At 50.7% G+C, this 15,477-nt stretch overlaps 21 non-coding genes across 21 annotated transcripts; 10 read left to right on the forward strand and 11 right to left on the reverse strand.

Moving 5' to 3' along the window:
* Window positions 1-49: 49 nt before the first annotated feature.
* TRNAA-AGC (transfer RNA alanine (anticodon AGC)) lies at window positions 50-122 on the reverse strand. The gene has a single exon. It is a non-coding gene; the product is annotated as a tRNA-Ala (tRNA).
* Window positions 123-816: 694 nt separating this feature from the next.
* TRNAR-CCU (transfer RNA arginine (anticodon CCU)) lies at window positions 817-889 on the forward strand. The gene has a single exon. It is a non-coding gene; the product is annotated as a tRNA-Arg (tRNA).
* A 600-nt stretch (window positions 890-1,489) lies between these two features.
* On the reverse strand, window positions 1,490-1,562 carry TRNAA-AGC (transfer RNA alanine (anticodon AGC)). Its single transcript has one exon. It is a non-coding gene; the product is annotated as a tRNA-Ala (tRNA).
* A 694-nt stretch (window positions 1,563-2,256) lies between these two features.
* TRNAR-CCU (transfer RNA arginine (anticodon CCU)) lies at window positions 2,257-2,329 on the forward strand. The gene has a single exon. It is a non-coding gene; the product is annotated as a tRNA-Arg (tRNA).
* Window positions 2,330-2,929: 600 nt separating this feature from the next.
* Window positions 2,930-3,002, reverse strand: TRNAA-AGC (transfer RNA alanine (anticodon AGC)). Its single transcript has one exon. It is a non-coding gene; the product is annotated as a tRNA-Ala (tRNA).
* A 694-nt stretch (window positions 3,003-3,696) lies between these two features.
* TRNAR-CCU (transfer RNA arginine (anticodon CCU)) lies at window positions 3,697-3,769 on the forward strand. The gene has a single exon. It is a non-coding gene; the product is annotated as a tRNA-Arg (tRNA).
* Window positions 3,770-4,369: 600 nt separating this feature from the next.
* On the reverse strand, window positions 4,370-4,442 carry TRNAA-AGC (transfer RNA alanine (anticodon AGC)). The gene has a single exon. It is a non-coding gene; the product is annotated as a tRNA-Ala (tRNA).
* Window positions 4,443-5,136: 694 nt separating this feature from the next.
* Window positions 5,137-5,209, forward strand: TRNAR-CCU (transfer RNA arginine (anticodon CCU)). The gene has a single exon. It is a non-coding gene; the product is annotated as a tRNA-Arg (tRNA).
* Window positions 5,210-5,809: 600 nt separating this feature from the next.
* On the reverse strand, window positions 5,810-5,882 carry TRNAA-AGC (transfer RNA alanine (anticodon AGC)). The gene has a single exon. It is a non-coding gene; the product is annotated as a tRNA-Ala (tRNA).
* A 694-nt stretch (window positions 5,883-6,576) lies between these two features.
* On the forward strand, window positions 6,577-6,649 carry TRNAR-CCU (transfer RNA arginine (anticodon CCU)). The gene has a single exon. It is a non-coding gene; the product is annotated as a tRNA-Arg (tRNA).
* A 600-nt stretch (window positions 6,650-7,249) lies between these two features.
* Window positions 7,250-7,322, reverse strand: TRNAA-AGC (transfer RNA alanine (anticodon AGC)). Its single transcript has one exon. It is a non-coding gene; the product is annotated as a tRNA-Ala (tRNA).
* A 694-nt stretch (window positions 7,323-8,016) lies between these two features.
* TRNAR-CCU (transfer RNA arginine (anticodon CCU)) lies at window positions 8,017-8,089 on the forward strand. The gene has a single exon. It is a non-coding gene; the product is annotated as a tRNA-Arg (tRNA).
* A 600-nt stretch (window positions 8,090-8,689) lies between these two features.
* TRNAA-AGC (transfer RNA alanine (anticodon AGC)) lies at window positions 8,690-8,762 on the reverse strand. The gene has a single exon. It is a non-coding gene; the product is annotated as a tRNA-Ala (tRNA).
* A 694-nt stretch (window positions 8,763-9,456) lies between these two features.
* On the forward strand, window positions 9,457-9,529 carry TRNAR-CCU (transfer RNA arginine (anticodon CCU)). The gene has a single exon. It is a non-coding gene; the product is annotated as a tRNA-Arg (tRNA).
* A 600-nt stretch (window positions 9,530-10,129) lies between these two features.
* Window positions 10,130-10,202, reverse strand: TRNAA-AGC (transfer RNA alanine (anticodon AGC)). The gene has a single exon. It is a non-coding gene; the product is annotated as a tRNA-Ala (tRNA).
* Window positions 10,203-10,896: 694 nt separating this feature from the next.
* Window positions 10,897-10,969, forward strand: TRNAR-CCU (transfer RNA arginine (anticodon CCU)). Its single transcript has one exon. It is a non-coding gene; the product is annotated as a tRNA-Arg (tRNA).
* A 600-nt stretch (window positions 10,970-11,569) lies between these two features.
* TRNAA-AGC (transfer RNA alanine (anticodon AGC)) lies at window positions 11,570-11,642 on the reverse strand. Its single transcript has one exon. It is a non-coding gene; the product is annotated as a tRNA-Ala (tRNA).
* A 694-nt stretch (window positions 11,643-12,336) lies between these two features.
* Window positions 12,337-12,409, forward strand: TRNAR-CCU (transfer RNA arginine (anticodon CCU)). The gene has a single exon. It is a non-coding gene; the product is annotated as a tRNA-Arg (tRNA).
* Window positions 12,410-13,009: 600 nt separating this feature from the next.
* TRNAA-AGC (transfer RNA alanine (anticodon AGC)) lies at window positions 13,010-13,082 on the reverse strand. Its single transcript has one exon. It is a non-coding gene; the product is annotated as a tRNA-Ala (tRNA).
* A 1,004-nt stretch (window positions 13,083-14,086) lies between these two features.
* Window positions 14,087-14,159, forward strand: TRNAR-CCU (transfer RNA arginine (anticodon CCU)). The gene has a single exon. It is a non-coding gene; the product is annotated as a tRNA-Arg (tRNA).
* A 600-nt stretch (window positions 14,160-14,759) lies between these two features.
* TRNAA-AGC (transfer RNA alanine (anticodon AGC)) lies at window positions 14,760-14,832 on the reverse strand. The gene has a single exon. It is a non-coding gene; the product is annotated as a tRNA-Ala (tRNA).
* Between the last annotated feature and the right edge of the window lie 645 nt (window positions 14,833-15,477).

A 15,477-nucleotide genomic window follows, 5' to 3' on the forward strand; every position in this document is an offset into this window, starting at 1 on the left:
ATTGGCGAGTTTTGAATAAAATAGTGAAAATGAAGTAAAAGCGTCTTGCTGGAGAATGCGGGCATCGATCCCGCTACCTCTCGCATGCTAAGCGAGCGCTCTACCATCTGAGCTAATTCCCCTCCTCCTCGAAGGCTCTCGATACACTGCTTCAGAGCTGAAGCACAGTCTCCGGCTCACACTTGCTTGGCTGTCCAGGGACCTGTAGTGCATAAAGCCCTTTCTCTTCATCTGCGGCAGAGGAAATCACAATCTCACCCCTTTGCCCAAAACAAAATACCTTCAGTGGAGCTACAAGTAAAGCTGCAGATGGCCATCCATTGCAACGAGGATTGGCCAACCAGGTATTAATAGCAGAGTGACTCCACTGCCACGCCCTTTCACGCTGGACCTGCGCTTGTGATCAAGAGGCTGCACGCCAGTCCCATAGACCCGAGAGCCCAATTGAAAAGGTGCTTGCTTCTCACTTTATTTCTCTCGCTATTTCTTGCTGTTTTAGGCCGCTGACACGCCGCCTGCAGCCAAAGGACCAGCGCTGGAGTGCCCTTTGTCATTTTGACCAGCTGGCCATATTTTACAATCGAGCGTCAGAATACCAAACAGGTAAGAGTTAGGTCTGGGAATTGAGTCCACTTTCCATCGTGTGTCCCATAAAGCGGAAGTGTCCAGCCGAGTGCAAGCAGGTGCCTTTTGCCCGCGTGTGCTGGGACACTGCAGCTTTGGACGTGAGCCAACTTGCCCTTTTCAGTGGGCCAGTACCCGTGACTCCAGTGAGAGAAGAGGAAAAGAAAGAACTTTCCCCTTCTCTGTCGAGTGGCCCCAGTGGCCTAATGGATAAGGCACTGGCCTCCTAAGCCAGGGATTGTGGGTTCGAGTCCCATCTGGGGTGGTTCGTGGCATTTTGTTCACACTTCTGCCAAAGCATGCAAAAGGTTTTTGCGGTAGTAGGGGGTGGGCGCAGGCTAGTACTTTGCTGGGCGCTGTGAAGTCCAGAACGTGCTCTGCTGGTAGCAGACTTTAAATGCCGGGAGACTGCAGAGTGTAGCAACGCCTCATGTCAGCGAAGAGACACAGATGAGTGGTAAGAAAGACAGGGAAAATATGCTTTCTGGAATCAGAGCTCCTGCAGACAGGGCTCACTCTTCTGCCAGCTCCGACCTGCTCCGATGAAAACGAAATAAAAGAGCAAAGGCTGCGCACTTTGAACCAATTATTCGAAGCATCGTATTGAAATGAAATAAAAGGTTAACAGCCCTGGGTGGCATCAAAGTGGAATTTCCTGAATATGTCACCAATGCCATGCAATGCGCCTGTTGCACAGTATCACGCCTGTTGCCGGCCCTCGCGCGGGTGACTCTTTGGGATAGCAGAAAGTGGACGGAAGACTTTTAGGATGATAGTAAAAAAAACAGAAGCGAGCACATGACTTTATTTGCGACGATTGGCGAGTTTTGAATAAAATAGTGAAAATGAAGAAAAAGCGTCTTGCTGGAGAATGCGGGCATCGATCCCGCTACCTCTCACATGCTAAGCGAGCGCTCTACCATCTGAGCTAATTCCCCTCCTCCTCGAAGGCTCTCGATACACTGCTTCAGAGCTGAAGCACAATCTCCGGCTCACACTTGCTTGGCTGTCCAGGGACCTGTAGTGCATAAAGCCCTTTCTCTTCATCTGCGGCAGAGGAAATCACAATCTCACCCCTTTGCCCAAAACAAAATACCTTCAGTGGAGCTACAAGTAAAGCTGCAGATGGCCATCCATTGCAACGAGGATTGGCCAACCAGGTATTAATAGCAGAGTGACTCCACTGCCACGCCCTTTCACGCTGGACCTGCGCTTGTGATCAAGAGGCTGCACGCCAGTCCCATAGACCCGCGAGCCCAATTGAAAAGGTGCTTGCTTCTCACTTTATTTCTCTCGCTATTTCTTGCTGTTTTAGGCCGCTGACACGCCGCCTGCAGCCAAAGGACCAGCGCTGGAGTGCCCTTTGTCATTTTTACCAGCTGGCCATATTTTACAATCGAGCGTCAGAATACCAAACAGGTAAGAGTTAGGTCTGGGAATTGAGTCCACTTTCCATCGTGTGTCCCATAAAGCGGAAGTGTCCAGCCGAGTGCAAGCAGGTGCCTTTTGCCCGCGTGTGCTGGGACACTGCAGCTTTGGACGTGAGCCAACTTGCCCTTTTCAGTGGGCCAGTACCCGTGACTCCAGTGAGAGAAGAGGAAAAGAAAGAACTTTCCCCTTCTCTGTTGAGTGGCCCCAGTGGCCTAATGGATAAGGCACTGGCCTCCTAAGCCAGGGATTGTGGGTTCGAGTCCCATCTGGGGTGGTTCGTGGCATTTTGTTCACACTTCTGCCAAAGCATGCAAAAGGTTTTTGCGGTAGTAGGGGGTGGGCGCAGGCTAGTACTTTGCTGGGCGCTGTGAAGTCCAGAACGTGCTCTGCTGGTAGCAGACTTTAAATGCCGGGAGACTGCAGAGTGTAGCAACGCCTCATGTCAGCGAAGAGACACAGATGAGTGGTAAGAAAGACAGGGAAAATATGCTTTCTGGAATCAGAGCTCCTGCAGACAGGGCTCACTCTTGTGCCAGCTCCGACCTGCTCCGATGAAAACGAAATAAAAGAGCAAAGGCTGCGCACTTTGAACCAATTATTCGAAGCATCGTATTGAAATGAAATAAAAGGTTAACAGCCCTGGGTGGCATCAAAGTGGAATTTCCTGAATATGTCACCAATGCCATGCAATGCGCCTGTTGCACAGTATCACGCCTGTTGCCGGCCCTCGCGCGGATGACTCTTTGGGATAGCAGAAAGTGGACGGAAGACTTTTAGGATGATAGTAAAAAAAACAGAAGCGAGCACATGACTTTATTTGCGACGATTGGCGAGTTTTGAATAAAATAGTGAAAATGAAGTAAAAGCGTCTTGCTGGAGAATGCGGGCATCGATCCCGCTACCTCTCGCATGCTAAGCGAGCGCTCTACCATCTGAGCTAATTCCCCTCCTCCTCGAAGGCTCTCGATACACTGCTTCAGAGCTGAAGCACAGTCTCCGGCTCACACTTGCTTGGCTGTCCAGGGACCTGTAGTGCATAAAGCCCTTTCTCTTCATCTGCGGCAGAGGAAATCACAATCTCACCCCTTTGCCCAAAACAAAATACCTTCAGTGGAGCTACAAGTAAAGCTGCAGATGGCCATCCATTGCAACGAGGATTGGCCAACCAGGTATTAATAGCAGAGTGACTCCACTGCCACGCCCTTTCACGCTGGACCTGCGCTTGTGATCAAGAGGCTGCACGCCAGTCCCATAGACCCGAGAGCCCAATTGAAAAGGTGCTTGCTTCTCACTTTATTTCTCTCGCTATTTCTTGCTGTTTTAGGCCGCTGACACGCCGCCTGCAGCCAAAGGACCAGCGCTGGAGTGCCCTTTGTCATTTTGACCAGCTGGCCATATTTTACAATCGAGCGTCAGAATACCAAACAGGTAAGAGTTAGGTCTGGGAATTGAGTCCACTTTCCATCGTGTGTCCCATAAAGCGGAAGTGTCCAGCCGAGTGCAAGCAGGTGCCTTTTGCCCGCGTGTGCTGGGACACTGCAGCTTTGGACGTGAGCCAACTTGCCCTTTTCAGTGGGCCAGTACCCGTGACTCCAGTGAGAGAAGAGGAAAAGAAAGAACTTTCCCCTTCTCTGTCGAGTGGCCCCAGTGGCCTAATGGATAAGGCACTGGCCTCCTAAGCCAGGGATTGTGGGTTCGAGTCCCATCTGGGGTGGTTCGTGGCATTTTGTTCACACTTCTGCCAAAGCATGCAAAAGGTTTTTGCGGTAGTAGGGGGTGGGCGCAGGCTAGTACTTTGCTGGGCGCTGTGAAGTCCAGAACGTGCTCTGCTGGTAGCAGACTTTAAATGCCGGGAGACTGCAGAGTGTAGCAACGCCTCATGTCAGCGAAGAGACACAGATGAGTGGTAAGAAAGACAGGGAAAATATGCTTTCTGGAATCAGAGCTCCTGCAGACAGGGCTCACTCTTCTGCCAGCTCCGACCTGCTCCGATGAAAACGAAATAAAAGAGCAAAGGCTGCGCACTTTGAACCAATTATTCGAAGCATCGTATTGAAATGAAATAAAAGGTTAACAGCCCTGGGTGGCATCAAAGTGGAATTTCCTGAATATGTCACCAATGCCATGCAATGCGCCTGTTGCACAGTATCACGCCTGTTGCCGGCCCTCGCGCGGGTGACTCTTTGGGATAGCAGAAAGTGGACGGAAGACTTTTAGGATGATAGTAAAAAAAACAGAAGCGAGCACATGACTTTATTTGCGACGATTGGCGAGTTTTGAATAAAATAGTGAAAATGAAGAAAAAGCGTCTTGCTGGAGAATGCGGGCATCGATCCCGCTACCTCTCACATGCTAAGCGAGCGCTCTACCATCTGAGCTAATTCCCCTCCTCCTCGAAGGCTCTCGATACACTGCTTCAGAGCTGAAGCACAATCTCCGGCTCACACTTGCTTGGCTGTCCAGGGACCTGTAGTGCATAAAGCCCTTTCTCTTCATCTGCGGCAGAGGAAATCACAATCTCACCCCTTTGCCCAAAACAAAATACCTTCAGTGGAGCTACAAGTAAAGCTGCAGATGGCCATCCATTGCAACGAGGATTGGCCAACCAGGTATTAATAGCAGAGTGACTCCACTGCCACGCCCTTTCACGCTGGACCTGCGCTTGTGATCAAGAGGCTGCACGCCAGTCCCATAGACCCGAGAGCCCAATTGAAAAGGTGCTTGCTTCTCACTTTATTTCTCTCGCTATTTCTTGCTGTTTTAGGCCGCTGACACGCCGCCTGCAGCCAAAGGACCAGCGCTGGAGTGCCCTTTGTCATTTTTACCAGCTGGCCATATTTTACAATCGAGCGTCAGAATACCAAACAGGTAAGAGTTAGGTCTGGGAATTGAGTCCACTTTCCATCGTGTGTCCCATAAAGCGGAAGTGTCCAGCCGAGTGCAAGCAGGTGCCTTTTGCCCGCGTGTGCTGGGACACTGCAGCTTTGGACGTGAGCCAACTTGCCCTTTTCAGTGGGCCAGTACCCGTGACTCCAGTGAGAGAAGAGGAAAAGAAAGAACTTTCCCCTTCTCTGTCGAGTGGCCCCAGTGGCCTAATGGATAAGGCACTGGCCTCCTAAGCCAGGGATTGTGGGTTCGAGTCCCATCTGGGGTGGTTCGTGGCATTTTGTTCACACTTCTGCCAAAGCATGCAAAAGGTTTTTGCGGTAGTAGGGGGTGGGCGCAGGCTAGTACTTTGCTGGGCGCTGTGAAGTCCAGAACGTGCTCTGCTGGTAGCAGACTTTAAATGCCGGGAGACTGCAGAGTGTAGCAACGCCTCATGTCAGCGAAGAGACACAGATGAGTGGTAAGAAAGACAGGGAAAATATGCTTTCTGGAATCAGAGCTCCTGCAGACAGGGCTCACTCTTCTGCCAGCTCCGACCTGCTCCGATGAAAACGAAATAAAAGAGCAAAGGCTGCGCACTTTGAACCAATTATTCGAAGCATCGTATTGAAATGAAATAAAAGGTTAACAGCCCTGGGTGGCATCAAAGTGGAATTTCCTGAATATGTCACCAATGCCATGCAATGCGCCTGTTGCACAGTATCACGCCTGTTGCCGGCCCTCGCGCGGATGACTCTTTGGGATAGCAGAAAGTGGACGGAAGACTTTTAGGATGATAGTAAAAAAAACAGAAGCGAGCACATGACTTTATTTGCGACGATTGGCGAGTTTTGAATAAAATAGTGAAAATGAAGAAAAAGCGTCTTGCTGGAGAATGCGGGCATCGATCCCGCTACCTCTCGCATGCTAAGCGAGCGCTCTACCATCTGAGCTAATTCCCCTCCTCCTCGAAGGCTCTCGATACACTGCTTCAGAGCTGAAGCACAGTCTCCGGCTCACACTTGCTTGGCTGTCCAGGGACCTGTAGTGCATAAAGCCCTTTCTCTTCATCTGCCGCAGAGGAAATCACAATCTCACCCCTTTGCCCAAAACAAAATACCTTCAGTGGAGCTACAAGTAAAGCTGCAGATGGCCATCCATTGCAACGAGGATTGGCCAACCAGGTATTAATAGCAGAGTGACTCCACTGCCACGCCCTTTCACGCTGGACCTGCGCTTGTGATCAAGAGGCTGCACGCCAGTCCCATAGACCCGAGAGCCCAATTGAAAAGGTGCTTGCTTCTCACTTTATTTCTCTCGCTATTTCTTGCTGTTTTAGGCCGCTGACACGCCGCCTGCAGCCAAAGGACCAGCGCTGGAGTGCCCTTTGTCATTTTGACCAGCTGGCCATATTTTACAATCGAGCGTCAGAATACCAAACAGGTAAGAGTTAGGTCTGGGAATTGAGTCCACTTTCCATCGTGTGTCCCATAAAGCGGAAGTGTCCAGCCGAGTGCAAGCAGGTGCCTTTTGCCCGCGTGTGCTGGGACACTGCAGCTTTGGACGTGAGCCAACTTGCCCTTTTCAGTGGGCCAGTACCCGTGACTCCAGTGAGAGAAGAGGAAAAGAAAGAACTTTCCCCTTCTCTGTCGAGTGGCCCCAGTGGCCTAATGGATAAGGCACTGGCCTCCTAAGCCAGGGATTGTGGGTTCGAGTCCCATCTGGGGTGGTTCGTGGCATTTTGTTCACACTTCTGCCAAAGCATGCAAAAGGTTTTTGCGGTAGTAGGGGGTGGGCGCAGGCTAGTACTTTGCTGGGCGCTGTGAAGTCCAGAACGTGCTCTGCTGGTAGCAGACTTTAAATGCCGGGAGACTGCAGAGTGTAGCAACGCCTCATGTCAGCGAAGAGACACAGATGAGTGGTAAGAAAGACAGGGAAAATATGCTTTCTGGAATCAGAGCTCCTGCAGACAGGGCTCACTCTTCTGCCAGCTCCGACCTGCTCCGATGAAAACGAAATAAAAGAGCAAAGGCTGCGCACTTTGAACCAATTATTCGAAGCATCGTATTGAAATGAAATAAAAGGTTAACAGCCCTGGGTGGCATCAAAGTGGAATTTCCTGAATATGTCACCAATGCCATGCAATGCGCCTGTTGCACAGTATCACGCCTGTTGCCGGCCCTCGCGCGGGTGACTCTTTGGGATAGCAGAAAGTGGACGGAAGACTTTTAGGATGATAGTAAAAAAAACAGAAGCGAGCACATGACTTTATTTGCGACGATTGGCGAGTTTTGAATAAAATAGTGAAAATGAAGAAAAAGCGTCTTGCTGGAGAATGCGGGCATCGATCCCGCTACCTCTCACATGCTAAGCGAGCGCTCTACCATCTGAGCTAATTCCCCTCCTCCTCGAAGGCTCTCGATACACTGCTTCAGAGCTGAAGCACAATCTCCGGCTCACACTTGCTTGGCTGTCCAGGGACCTGTAGTGCATAAAGCCCTTTCTCTTCATCTGCGGCAGAGGAAATCACAATCTCACCCCTTTGCCCAAAACAAAATACCTTCAGTGGAGCTACAAGTAAAGCTGCAGATGGCCATCCATTGCAACGAGGATTGGCCAACCAGGTATTAATAGCAGAGTGACTCCACTGCCACGCCCTTTCACGCTGGACCTGCGCTTGTGATCAAGAGGCTGCACGCCAGTCCCATAGACCCGAGAGCCCAATTGAAAAGGTGCTTGCTTCTCACTTTATTTCTCTCGCTATTTCTTGCTGTTTTAGGCCGCTGACACGCCGCCTGCAGCCAAAGGACCAGCGCTGGAGTGCCCTTTGTCATTTTTACCAGCTGGCCATATTTTACAATCGAGCGTCAGAATACCAAACAGGTAAGAGTTAGGTCTGGGAATTGAGTCCACTTTCCATCGTGTGTCCCATAAAGCGGAAGTGTCCAGCCGAGTGCAAGCAGGTGCCTTTTGCCCGCGTGTGCTGGGACACTGCAGCTTTGGACGTGAGCCAACTTGCCCTTTTCAGTGGGCCAGTACCCGTGACTCCAGTGAGAGAAGAGGAAAAGAAAGAACTTTCCCCTTCTCTGTCGAGTGGCCCCAGTGGCCTAATGGATAAGGCACTGGCCTCCTAAGCCAGGGATTGTGGGTTCGAGTCCCATCTGGGGTGGTTCGTGGCATTTTGTTCACACTTCTGCCAAAGCATGCAAAAGGTTTTTGCGGTAGTAGGGGGTGGGCGCAGGCTAGTACTTTGCTGGGCGCTGTGAAGTCCAGAACGTGCTCTGCTGGTAGCAGACTTTAAATGCCGGGAGACTGCAGAGTGTAGCAACGCCTCATGTCAGCGAAGAGACACAGATGAGTGGTAAGAAAGACAGGGAAAATATGCTTTCTGGAATCAGAGCTCCTGCAGACAGGGCTCACTCTTCTGCCAGCTCCGACCTGCTCCGATGAAAACGAAATAAAAGAGCAAAGGCTGCGCACTTTGAACCAATTATTCGAAGCATCGTATTGAAATGAAATAAAAGGTTAACAGCCCTGGGTGGCATCAAAGTGGAATTTCCTGAATATGTCACCAATGCCATGCAATGCGCCTGTTGCACAGTATCACGCCTGTTGCCGGCCCTCGCGCGGATGACTCTTTGGGATAGCAGAAAGTGGACGGAAGACTTTTAGGATGATAGTAAAAAAAACAGAAGCGAGCACATGACTTTATTTGCGACGATTGGCGAGTTTTGAATAAAATAGTGAAAATGAAGAAAAAGCGTCTTGCTGGAGAATGCGGGCATCGATCCCGCTACCTCTCGCATGCTAAGCGAGCGCTCTACCATCTGAGCTAATTCCCCTCCTCCTCGAAGGCTCTCGATACACTGCTTCAGAGCTGAAGCACAGTCTCCGGCTCACACTTGCTTGGCTGTCCAGGGACCTGTAGTGCATAAAGCCCTTTCTCTTCATCTGCCGCAGAGGAAATCACAATCTCACCCCTTTGCCCAAAACAAAATACCTTCAGTGGAGCTACAAGTAAAGCTGCAGATGGCCATCCATTGCAACGAGGATTGGCCAACCAGGTATTAATAGCAGAGTGACTCCACTCCCACGCCCTTTCACGCTGGACCTGCGCTTGTGATCAAGAGGCTGCACGCCAGTCCCATAGACCCGAGAGCCCAATTGAAAAGGTGCTTGCTTCTCACTTTATTTCTCTCGCTATTTCTTGCTGTTTTAGGCCGCTGACACGCCGCCTGCAGCCAAAGGACCAGCGCTGGAGTGCCCTTTGTCATTTTTACCAGCTGGCCATATTTTACAATCGAGCGTCAGAATACCAAACAGGTAAGAGTTAGGTCTGGGAATTGAGTCCACTTTCCATCGTGTGTCCCATAAAGCGGAAGTGTCCAGCCGAGTGCAAGCAGGTGCCTCTTGCCCGCGTGTGCTGGGACACTGCAGCTTTGGACGTGAGCCAACTTGCCCTTTTCAGTGGGCCAGTACCCGTGACTCCAGTGAGAGAAGAGGAAAAGAAAGAACTTTCCCCTTCTCTGTCGAGTTGCCCCAGTGGCCTAATGGATAAGGCACTGGCCTCCTAAGCCAGGGATTGTGGGTTCGAGTCCCATCTGGGGTGGTTCGTGGCATTTTGTTCACACTTCTGCCAAAGCATGCAAAAGGTTTTTGAGGTAGTAGGGGGTGGGCGCAGGCTAGTACTTTGCTGGGCGCTGTGAAGTCCAGAACGTGCTCTGCTGGTAGCAGACTTTAAATGCCGGGAGACTGCAGAGTGTAGCAACGCCTCATGTCAGCGAAGAGACACAGATGAGTGGTAAGAAAGACAGGGAAAATATGCTTTCTGGAATCAGAGCTCCTGCAGACAGGGCTCACTCTTCTGCCAGCTCCGACCTGCTCCGATGAAAACGAAATAAAAGAGCAAAGGCTGCGCACTTTGAACCAATTATTCGAAGCATCGTATTGAAATGAAATAAAAGGTTAACAGCCCTGGGTGGCATCAAAGTGGAATTTCCTGAATATGTCACCAATGCCATGCAATGCGCCTGTTGCACAGTATCACGCCTGTTGCCGGCCCTCGCGCGGGTGACTCTTTGGGATAGCAGAAAGTGGACGGAAGACTTTTAGGATGATAGTAAAAAAAACAGAAGCGAGCACATGACTTTATTTGCGACGATTGGCGAGTTTTGAATAAAATAGTGAAAATGAAGAAAAAGCGTCTTGCTGGAGAATGCGGGCATCGATCCCGCTACCTCTCGCATGCTAAGCGAGCGCTCTACCATCTGAGCTAATTCCCCTCCTCCTCGAAGGCTCTCGATACACTGCTTCAGAGCTGAAGCACAATCTCCGGCTCACACTTGCTTGGCTGTCCAGGGACCTGTAGTGCATAAAGCCCTTTCTCTTCATCTGCGGCAGAGGAAATCACAATCTCACCCCTTTGCCCAAAACAAAATACCTTCAGTGGAGCTACAAGTAAAGCTGCAGATGGCCATCCATTGCAACGAGGATTGGCCAACCAGGTATTAATAGCAGAGTGACTCCACTGCCACGCCCTTTCACGCTGGACCTGCGCTTGTGATCAAGAGGCTGCACGCCAGTCCCATAGACCCGAGAGCCCAATTGAAAAGGTGCTTGCTTCTCACTTTATTTCTCTCGCTATTTCTTGCTGTTTTAGGCCGCTGACACGCCGCCTGCAGCCAAAGGACCAGCGCTGGAGTGCCCTTTGTCATTTTTACCAGCTGGCCATATTTTACAATCGAGCGTCAGAATACCAAACAGGTAAGAGTTAGGTCTGGGAATTGAGTCCACTTTCCATCGTGTGTCCCATAAAGCGGAAGTGTCCAGCCGAGTGCAAGCAGGTGCCTTTTGCCCGCGTGTGCTGGGACACTGCAGCTTTGGACGTGAGCCAACTTGCCCTTTTCAGTGGGCCAGTACCCGTGACTCCAGTGAGAGAAGAGGAAAAGAAAGAACTTTCCCCTTCTCTGTCGAGTGGCCCCAGTGGCCTAATGGATAAGGCACTGGCCTCCTAAGCCAGGGATTGTGGGTTCGAGTCGCATCTGGGGTGGTTCGTGGCATTTTGTTCACACTTCTGCCAAAGCATGCAAAAGGTTTTTGCGGTAGTAGGGGGTGGGCGCAGGCTAGTACTTTGCTGGGCGCTGTGAAGTCCAGAACGTGCTCTGCTGGTAGCAGACTTTAAATGCCGGGAGACTGCAGAGTGTAGCAACGCCTCATGTCAGCGAAGAGACACAGATGAGTGGTAAGAAAGACAGGGAAAATATGCTTTCTGGAATCAGAGCTCCTGCAGACAGGGCTCACTCTTCTGCCAGCTCCGACCTGCTCCGATGAAAACGAAATAAAAGAGCAAAGGCTGCGCACTTTGAACCAATTATTCGAAGCATCGTATTGAAATGAAATAAAAGGTTAACAGCCCTGGGTGGCATCAAAGTGGAATTTCCTGAATATGTCACCAATGCCATGCAATGCGCCTGTTGCACAGTATCACGCCTGTTGCCGGCCCTCGCGCGGATGACTCTTTGGGATAGCAGAAAGTGGACGGAAGACTTTTAGGATGATAGTAAAAAAAACAGAAGCGAGCACATGACTTTATTTGCGACGATTGGCGAGTTTTGAATAAAATAGTGAAAATGAAGAAAAAGCGTCTTGCTGGAGAATGCGGGCATCGATCCCGCTACCTCTCGCATGCTAAGCGAGCGCTCTACCATCTGAGCTAATTCCCCTCCTCCTCGAAGGCTCTCGATACACTGCTTCAGAGCTGAAGCACAGTCTCCGGCTCACACTTGCTTGGCTGTCCAGGGACCTGTAGTGCATAAAGCCCTTTCTCTTCATCTGCCGCAGAGGAAATCACAATCTCACCCCTTTGCCCAAAACAAAATACCTTCAGTGGAGCTACAAGTAAAGCTGCAGATGGCCATCCATTGCAACGAGGATTGGCCAACCAGGTATTAATAGCAGAGTGACTCCACTCCCACGCCCTTTCACGCTGGACCTGCGCTTGTGATCAAGAGGCTGCACGCCAGTCCCATAGACCCGAGAGCCCAATTGAAAAGGTGCTTGCTTCTCACTTTATTTCTCTCGCTATTTCTTGCTGTTTTAGGCCGCTGACACGCCGCCTGCAGCCAAAGGACCAGCGCTGGAGTGCCCTTTGTCATTTTTACCAGCTGGCCATATTTTACAATCGAGCGTCAGAATACCAAACAGGTAAGAGTTAGGTCTGGGAATTGAGTCCACTTTCCATCGTGTGTCCCATAAAGCGGAAGTGTCCAGCCGAGTGCAAGCAGGTGCCTCTTGCCCGCGTGTGCTGGGACACTGCAGCTTTGGACGTGAGCCAACTTGCCCTTTTCAGTGGGCCAGTACCCGTGACTCCAGTGAGAGAAGAGGAAAAGAAAGAACTTTCCCCTTCTCTGTTGAGTTGCCCCAGTGGCCTAATGGATAAGGCACTGGCCTCCTAAGCCAGGGATTGTGGGTTCGAGTCCCATCTGGGGTGGTTCGTGGCATTTTGTTCACACTTCTGCCAAAGCATGCAAAAGGTTTTTGAGGTAGTAGGGGGTGGGCGCAGGCTAGTACTTTGCTGGGCGCTGTGAAGTCCAGAACGTGCTCTGCTGGTAGCAGACTTTAAATGCCGGGAGACTGCAGAGTGTAGCAACGCCTCATGTCAGCGAAGAGACACAGATGAGTGGTAAGAAAGACAGGGAAAATATGCTTTCTGGAATCAGAGCTCCTGCAGACAGGGCTCACTCTTCTGCCAGCTCCGACCTGCTCCGATGAAAACGAAATAAAAGAGCAAAGGCTGCGCACTTTGAACCAATTATTCGAAGCATCGTATTGAAATGAAATAAAAGGTTAACAGCCCTGGGTGGCATCAAAGTGGAATTTCCTGAATATGTCACCAATGCCATGCAATGCGCCTGTTGCACAGTATCACGCCTGTTGCCGGCCCTCGCGCGGGTGACTCTTTGGGATAGCAGAAAGTGGACGGAAGACTTTTAGGATGATAGTAAAAAAAACAGAAGCGAGCACATGACTTTATTTGCGACGATTGGCGAGTTTTGAATAAAATAGTGAAAATGAAGAAAAAGCGTCTTGCTGGAGAATGCGGGCATCGATCCCGCTACCTCTCGCATGCTAAGCGAGCGCTCTACCATCTGAGCTAATTCCCCTCCTCCTCGAAGGCTCTCGATACACTGCTTCAGAGCTGAAGCACAATCTCCGGCTCACACTTGCTTGGCTGTCCAGGGACCTGTAGTGCATAAAGCCCTTTCTCTTCATCTGCGGCAGAGGAAATCACAATCTCACCCCTTTGCCCAAAACAAAATACCTTCAGTGGAGCTACAAGTAAAGCTGCAGATGGCCATCCATTGCAACGAGGATTGGCCAACCAGGTATTAATAGCAGAGTGACTCCACTGCCACGCCCTTTCACGCTGGACCTGCGCTTGTGATCAAGAGGCTGCACGCCAGTCCCATAGACCCGAGAGCCCAATTGAAAAGGTGCTTGCTTCTCACTTTATTTCTCTCGCTATTTCTTGCTGTTTTAGGCCGCTGACACGCCGCCTGCAGCCAAAGGACCAGCGCTGGAGTGCCCTTTGTCATTTTTACCAGCTGGCCATATTTTACAATCGAGCGTCAGAATACCAAACAGGTAAGAGTTAGGTCTGGGAATTGAGTCCACTTTCCATCGTGTGTCCCATAAAGCGGAAGTGTCCAGCCGAGTGCAAGCAGGTGCCTTTTGCCCGCGTGTGCTGGGACACTGCAGCTTTGGACGTGAGCCAACTTGCCCTTTTCAGTGGGCCAGTACCCGTGACTCCAGTGAGAGAAGAGGAAAAGAAAGAACTTTCCCCTTCTCTGTCGAGTGGCCCCAGTGGCCTAATGGATAAGGCAATGATAAAATGCCCTTTGTCATTTTTACCAGCTGGCCATATTTTACAATCGAGCGTCAGAATACCAAACAGGTAAGAGTTAGGTCTGGGAATTGAGTCCACTTTCCATCGTGTGTCCCATAAAGCGGAAGTGTCCAGCCGAGTGCAAGCAGGTGCCTTTTGCCCGCGTGTGCTGGGACACTGCAGCTTTGGACGTGAGCCAACTTGCCCTTTTCAGTGGGCCAGTACCCGTGACTCCAGTGAGAGAAGAGGAAAAGAAAGAACTTTCCCCTTCTCTGTCGAGTGGCCCCAGTGGCCTAATGGATAAGGCACTGGCCTCCTAAGCCAGGGATTGTGGGTTCGAGTCCCATCTGGGGTGGTTCGTGGCATTTTGTTCACACTTCTGCCAAAGCATGCAAAAGGTTTTTGCGGTAGTAGGGGGTGGGCGCAGGCTAGTACTTTGCTGGGCGCTGTGAAGTCCAGAACGTGCTCTGCTGGTAGCAGACTTTAAATGCCGGGAGACTGCAGAGTGTAGCAACGCCTCATGTCAGCGAAGAGACACAGATGAGTGGTAAGAAAGACAGGGAAAATATGCTTTCTGGAATCAGAGCTCCTGCAGACAGGGCTCACTCTTCTGCCAGCTCCGACCTGCTCCGATGAAAACGAAATAAAAGAGCAAAGGCTGCGCACTTTGAACCAATTATTCGAAGCATCGTATTGAAATGAAATAAAAGGTTAACAGCCCTGGGTGGCATCAAAGTGGAATTTCCTGAATATGTCACCAATGCCATGCAATGCGCCTGTTGCACAGTATCACGCCTGTTGCCGGCCCTCGCGCGGATGACTCTTTGGGATAGCAGAAAGTGGACGGAAGACTTTTAGGATGATAGTAAAAAAAACAGAAGCGAGCACATGACTTTATTTGCGACGATTGGCGAGTTTTGAATAAAATAGTGAAAATGAAGAAAAAGCGTCTTGCTGGAGAATGCGGGCATCGATCCCGCTACCTCTCGCATGCTAAGCGAGCGCTCTACCATCTGAGCTAATTCCCCTCCTCCTCGAAGGCTCTCGATACACTGCTTCAGAGCTGAAGCACAGTCTCCGGCTCACACTTGCTTGGCTGTCCAGGGACCTGTAGTGCATAAAGCCCTTTCTCTTCATCTGCCGCAGAGGAAATCACAATCTCACCCCTTTGCCCAAAACAAAATACCTTCAGTGGAGCTACAAGTAAAGCTGCAGATGGCCATCCATTGCAACGAGGATTGGCCAACCAGGTATTAATAGCAGAGTGACTCCACTCCCACGCCCTTTCACGCTGGACCTGCGCTTGTGATCAAGAGGCTGCACGCCAGTCCCATAGACCCGAGAGCCCAATTGAAAAGGTGCTTGCTTCTCACTTTATTTCTCTCGCTATTTCTTGCTGTTTTAGGCCGCTGACACGCCGCCTGCAGCCAAAGGACCAGCGCTGGAGTGCCCTTTGTCATTTTTACCAGCTGGCCATATTTTACAATCGAGCGTCAGAATACCAAACAGGTAAGAGTTAGGTCTGGGAATTGAGTCCACTTTCCATCGTGTGTCCCATAAAGCGGAAGTGTCCAGCCGAGTGCAAGCAGGTGCCTCTTGCCCGCGTGTGCTGGGACACTGCAGCTTTGGACGTGAGCCAACTTGCCCTTTTCAGTGGGCCAGTACCCGTGACT

This window comes from Ambystoma mexicanum, chromosome 5q (assembly GCF_040938575.1).
Source record: "Ambystoma mexicanum isolate Mex_15411 chromosome 5q, UKY_AmexF1_1, whole genome shotgun sequence".
Taxonomy (NCBI): domain Eukaryota; kingdom Metazoa; phylum Chordata; class Amphibia; order Caudata; family Ambystomatidae; genus Ambystoma; species Ambystoma mexicanum.